This window comes from Silene latifolia, chromosome 9, assembly GCF_048544455.1.
Source record: "Silene latifolia isolate original U9 population chromosome 9, ASM4854445v1, whole genome shotgun sequence".
Taxonomy (NCBI): domain Eukaryota; kingdom Viridiplantae; phylum Streptophyta; class Magnoliopsida; order Caryophyllales; family Caryophyllaceae; genus Silene; species Silene latifolia.
Window position 1 is genome coordinate 128,454,927 of NC_133534.1, and position 6,814 is coordinate 128,461,740.

General features: G+C 38.6%; 1 long non-coding RNA gene across 1 annotated transcript; it reads left to right on the forward strand.

Moving 5' to 3' along the window:
* The first annotated feature begins 384 nt into the window (after window positions 1-384).
* Window positions 385-2,480, forward strand: LOC141598283 (uncharacterized). Its single transcript, XR_012523395.1, has 3 exons — window positions 385-544; window positions 645-752; window positions 2,276-2,480. It is a non-coding gene; the product is annotated as an uncharacterized LOC141598283 (long non-coding RNA).
* The last annotated feature ends 4,334 nt before the right edge of the window (window positions 2,481-6,814 follow it).

The window sequence follows — 6,814 nt, forward strand, 5'->3', positions numbered from 1 at the left end:
TTTATTTGAAATAATAATAATTCGATAAAATATAATTTTATTTTATTTTGAAGTAATATAATTATTTTTGATAGTTTGGAAATGTTTAAAAGTAATTTAAACTATATTTGAACATTTTCTTTAATAAAAGGTTATTTCGATGAAAAGTCGTAAACATGGGATTTTCTATTTCTTACGGTCGTTGGGTAAATGAGTTAGGATATAGGGCATATGGGTACTTAATTTTCTAGTAAACTCGTGTTTAAAAACTTTAGTGTTTTCGGAAATCGCGTTTGACGAATAATTTGAATTCCCGTCAAAACGAATCAAAACCGAGTCAAAAAAAAAATAGACCTAACCCCCTCCATGAGGCATCTAGCCTCCCCCTTTCTTCATAGTGTTTCATTTGTTTCATTTTGCTCTTGCGCTTTGTTCTACCGAAATCCACAAAAGAAAAAAAAACAAATAAACTTACAATCGTATTTTCAGCATAATTTCTTCGTTTCTAGTCCGATTTTCGCAAAATTTATATTTTCGGAATCCTCTCTTCAAGATCTACATCCTAGTATGTTTTAATTTCAGTTTTCATTATGTCAATTTAAGATGATTTTTGGGCAAAATTTCGGTTTTAGAAATTATTATTGTGTTTTTGTTGTTTTTAATAGGTGAAGATTATGAGGATGATATAGGGGACTCCTATATAGTAGAGGATGATGGGTAGCTACTGTTTTTAGGGTTTTCTCAAGGGTTATTTTGCCTTTTTCTAGCTTAAGGTAACATTTTCGAGTTACTCGACGATTAAATGTCACATTCTTTGCTTTTTGTATGATTTTTGGGAAGGATATTTGAGTAGTTTATTTCACATGAAAACATAGGTTAAATTCATGTCTTTTGTATGTTAAGTTCACTTGTTAGTATGGAAATGAAATGGGAATGATTAATTGATGCTTCAGACGATGTTAAACTGGACAAAAATGGAAAAATGGAGGGTTTGGGGTGGCGGCCAGCAGGCCCAGTAGGCCCGGCAGGCCCAGGCAGGCCCTGGGTTGGCCCGGGTTGGCCCGTTGCTTGTTTCGCGGTTTTTCATGCATTATTTGTCGTTTCGGGTTTATTAATGTTATATTTAGTATAAGTAACAAATGGGTAATCTTTTGAAATGAATCATATTAGTAGTAAATATAATGTTGATGGTAAAATTATATTTATATTGGTAGTTGCACATGTTAGGATAGGTTATGATATGAAATTGTAAAGAATAGGCTTAAAATGAATTTTATAGCGATAATTGCAATGTTTTGGTGATTAAGCCTAAAATCGAGCCTTGGTCCCTTTGATGAATCGATGTCGATCAATGTGTGATTGGTCACCGCGATTTAACCCGTACTGTCGCGCAGACTGGGGTTGCGGGTAAAAATTCGGTTGGATGTAAATTATTGTGAAAAATGGATAATTGGCCTTATTCTTGTTTTAGGCCATTTATTATGTTTTTAGTTCACATGTGTTGTTGGTTGAATTGAATGGTTTCTTATATTGTAGAACCGGCCTTAGATTCCCTGGAACCTTTAATATTGTTAATATAGCTTGAAATGGAATTGGTATTGAATACTTCTTGCAGGTTGTTGTGTTTGTCATAGATAGGCCTTTATAGTCTTTGACGAGTATATGTTCACTGCTTAATAGCCTTTGTGTTCCTGACTTGGTGGGATTATATCCAAGTTGGGGCATGACCTCGTTACTTATTTTGATAGTAAGTGGTCAGCTTAAGTACTAGCCAACCCTTTGGTGGACTCCTTAGGGTACTCACTTTGTTTTAGAAAAATTGTGAGTCTTGGGTGCGGTGGTGTGTATCCGCATGTCTAGGTCTGCGCAGATTTTAGGCTAGGGTTGTGTTGTGTCCTGGCCATGTTTTGATAGAACCTCTGAGCCAGGATACCGGTTCGATTACCGTCCCTACCTCGTGGTATAGAATCGAGTTACAAAGTGACTATTGACCGTACTAAGAACTTATGCCTGTCTTTGATATATTGTCCTTTCTTGTATGGTGATTTTATGAGTTGTAATAGGTGAGATGCAAGCCGGTTACAATTGATAAAGTTTGGATTACTGCTTGTTATATGTTTCACATGATAGTTTAATTTGGTCAGTTTAGTGTTCATATGTTAGAATACTTGATATCTAGATTATTTGTGATGTTGTTTACATGTTACATTAACTATGACATTTCGTGGCTGGGAGGACTCGAAGTTACTCCCCACTGAATTGTGGCTTTCGTGTTTGTATAAAATGCGATTGACAGGTTGATGATGATTAGATGGGGTCACAGACGAGCTAGTGAGCAAAAGAACCTTGGACTTAGTTTGGTTATTTTGTAGTAAACCTTTAAACATTTGGTTGTGTTTATATTTTGAAGGGACATATGTCTCCCTCTCTTATTTTGGTTTGTATCACTTTATTCTCGCGACTTTAGCATGTTATGTAAATTAGGGTGTTAGTATTTGCAGGTTTTGGCACTCTTCATTTGGAAGTATTTGTGGTTGGTTTAGAAAAGTTTTTTAAAATTACAGGTTTTATCTGGTTGAACCAATTACAAACATATCCTGTCAGTTTTTCTGTAAAATTTTACGTGTTTATTTTTCGCTAAAAATGTGGGTGTCACATGGTTAATAATTGAAAGTTGATGGTTGGGATGGTTGTGTCCAAAAGAACTGCCTACGTATTCACGTGAAGTGAAATCAAACCAGATCGTAGTTCTGAGGTTTGGTTAATTTTGTTTGGGTGTTGTGGTTGTATCCTTCTTGTGTAAGAAAAGACTGCCTACGTATCCACCTGAAAAGGTGAAATCAAACCAGATCGTAGTTCAGGTGTGTGCCTAAGCTATGTTGTTAGGACCTTAAAGTGCAGAGGTCAGGAGAGTATATTCCTTTGGTGACTCGAAGAATCGATTTGAGATAACTCCCTCTGATCATAGACCAAAGAGGTATAACTTGTTTTGTAAAAAACTCCTTGTCATGTGAGCACACTTAGTGGACCCTAAGGATGAATATGGGTATGTCCCGTTCTGGTAGCAAAGTATTTGAAGACTCCGTGTATGGGTCAAGGTGAAACTGGATTGGATATTTGGAATGTGGAGCTTGGAGATAAGAGGCTTTGATGAAACAAATCTCTGGAGCTTGATTTTGTGGAGGTAAGGCTTGATGGGATTATGGCTTGTAATGTGGCTTGGAAATGGAGTCTCTTGGCTTGACGTAGCCTGAGCACATAAAGGTGGGTTAAATGACGTGGGATCAAGTTTCCATGTCTTGGCCCTAAAGGATGGGTATATTTGACGAGCTTGAGAGGATTCTCAAAATTCCTAACTATCTCCCCGTAACGGTCTCGAGAAGGACTTAGGGTGTGTGATGTGTGAAAGGCTAAGAGAGGGTGCTAGATGACCATCTTGATTGATGTCTTGATTCTACCTAGACTTCAGCAGTACTCTTTATAGCATTTGATTCCAGGCTTGTTCTTGATTCAGATTTGGATTCTTGGTCTAGGGTATATCTTGGATTTATGCTCAGATTTTTGATCAGGTTTTGAAGGATAACGTTGTCTTTGGATATTGACTTGACTTGCTTGATTGAGCCTTCTTCTTTTGACTCTTTTGTGTTGGATATTGATCTTGGCCATTTCTCTTGATTGAGCCTTTGTCTTTCATTATGGCTCGTATCGTCTTGGATGGACTTGGGTCAGACTAGCACCTTTAGTGTGAAACGGGTTGGTCTTTAGTAACACGGGTTGTTTATTGTGGGGAATGGGCTTGCCTTCCGTCATGGATTGTCAACAAGGGAGATGGTCTGGATTCGTCCTAGAATCTCTTGAGATAGGCTCGTCCTAAACTGGGGTATATTGTGGTTTTTATTGCCAGACATGGAATAGGTAAGAAAAGAACACGGAGTTTCAGGTCCTCTAAAACTTTGAACGGAACATCATATAAGTGCACTCACATTGACTGTCATTTGTTGTCATTTTAAAAAAAAATGTCTCAAACCAATTCTTGTTGTCACAGGAAAAGGGTAGAGGAAGAGATATGATAGAATATGTGGATTGAAAAGTGTGCTTTTATTGAAATGGATAATAAATGTATTTATCATAGATATGAGAAGACACGTGACTCATGGGACAGCCCTCAGGTTGTCACTAGGAATGAAAATGGAGAAAGATACTAGAACAAATATGAGATAGAAAGCCTAAGACTCGGACTCGGACCCAGACTTTGACGTGATCTTAGACCTAGACTCGTAATCATCGGCCCATGCTTGAGCATTTTCCCTTCCAAAGAATCGGCAGCCGGCATCGACTTTGAGCATTCACCCATTTGAGCACCTCATCTTCGTCATTGGGAACATTGAAAGGGTAATAGTCAAGAAAAGTTTCTTGATAAGTGGTATGTCCATGAGGATTGCCTAACCTGCCATGTGAGTTAAGGGTCGAGAGGGACAATTCCCCGCTTTCGATCATATACTGAATGTCGTTTTTTAATTTGTAACATTTCTCTGTATCATGCCCTTTGCCTCTATGGTATTTGCAGTAGGCATTCTCATCCCAAAACTTGGATTTCTTCTCTGGGTTAGGCGTAGGTCCTATAGGCTTCAACATTCGTCGCTCCATGAGTCTCTGAAGGGCATCGGTGTATGTAATACCAATGTTGGTAAATTTCCTAGGAGGTGTGCCCTTATTTTCGGAAGCCTTTGTAAATGACCCCGAAGGCTCCATGAGGTTGCCTTTGTTGATTTTGATTCTTGGATGAGAAGAACTAGGAATAGATTGTCCATTTGTTGCTTTCTCCTTAAGACTGTCAAGCTGAGGGTTTGTCTGGACACTTTTCATCTTGAGAGGTCGGGCATCAAGCTTCTTACTCATTTCAGCAAACTGTTTCTCCATGTTGGAAAGCCGGAAGTTTAGATTATCAATGGCTCCTTCTATTTTGGAGAATTTATTGTTGAAGGTAATGGAAAGCATGAGCATTCCATTTTGGATATCTCCATCTTCGAGGACATTGATTTCTTTATCATCATGATGATTGAGGAGATGAGAACAATCTAGAGATGGTTCATCATCATGCTTAATGATATTAGACCCAAGAGGGTCGATTTTCTTGGATTTTCCGACAGAAGGTGGCTTAGGAAGCTTGCCCACTTCGATCATATCTTGGATGGTGTGTTTCAAGATAAAACACTCTTCAATATCATGGCCACTAACTTGGTGATATAAGCAGTATTTGTTGCCCTTCCAGAGGTTCACCTGTTTCTCTAAAGGTGGATCCGGAGTTGGCCCTATTCGATGTAGCTTGCCTTGAGCAGAGAGTCTCTTCAAAGCATCGGCATAAGACATGCCTAAATTGGTAAGCACCCTTTGATTACTCCCAGGTTTCCTTTCGGCTGTTTTCGGCTTTCTAGGACGATGGTTATTGCAAGAGGTAAGCTTTGGATGACCTAGATTAGAGGTTTCCCTAGTTGGCATGTTCTTTTCCACCATTCCATTTTCAAGGGTGAGGACGCTAATGCTCAAATTTTCCACTGTAGCTTGAACTCCTAGGACCATGGCATAAACATCTTGGAGAGACACGGTGATGGTGGCTTGATCTGCTTCGTGACTTTGCTAATTGACAGAACTTGCTGGATTCATACTCGACAGAAATGACGCGCATTACAACTCGATTCGACATGGGGTCACGCATACTAAGGTAATAAACAAAAGGAAAGGACAAGATGATAAATCTAGACGTCGACTTGTGAATTCATGAAATTTCGTGAGCGACTTCTCGTGTTTGAATTCACTGTGCTTGACTATAATTTTAGACTCGAGTGTTCACTTTGACGGAGTGACCCTCATATGATTGACCTTATTGACGGGATTGATGACAAATGTTAATTCTAATTTGTGTTGTTTAAGACATACTTGACTCGAGGTTCGCGTATGTGTGTCCCGAACGTGTCATTAGAAGAATTCAAGAAACAGATTTTGGAATGACTTGATCTGTTAGCCTCGAGTGCGTGAGTCGAGGTGTGGGAATGTTTAGATCCTAATTGAGTTGGGGTAGGGAGTCCAAAATGACGGCGTGACGCCTTAGGACTTGAATTTTGAAAAGACCCAAAATGTAAAGGATGACGAGTTTATGACTCGACAGAGTTCCGACTAGGACATAGTCGGTTTGAACTTTGACTCTAACTTACCCCAATTGAAATTACATATTCGCATTTACATGGATTGAAAATCCTTTGATTTAAAAAAAGTTTTTGGTTTTTTTGTTTTTGTTTTTTTTTCGCACTTTGTTTTTTGTTTTTTTTTGTTTGACTTTTTTGTTTTTTCACGGATTTTGAAATGGGTTTGAGGCCCGAAGTTTGACTCGATATTTGGACAGATTTTCGGCTTTGTTTTGCGCTATTTTGAAAATGTTTATATTTTGAAAATGATTTTTGATTTTACAAAATTTTGTCATGATTTCGTTTACAAAATGGTGATCACGTATTTATACAAACATATATACAGGCATTATAACGGTATGCTGAGTGCATTTAAAAGGGTTTTGGTTTAAAGGGTGGGTTGCCATACCGAACAATCAAACCCGGGGTCTGTGGAAAGGCTCGTACCAAACAAGAGTAAGGCCGATTCCTAGTCCATTTCCTCAAGTAGTGAAAGTCCTTGATACAAACAAGAGTAGGCACAATGGTATGGATGACGTCAATCGCTATCCATTCTTAGGCCCAAATAAGAATTAGGACCGTTTAGACGGGACGATTGGTCGAATGGGTTGGGTTGGGCCTAGGAAGGCCGAGTGAAACGATCTAGGAAGACC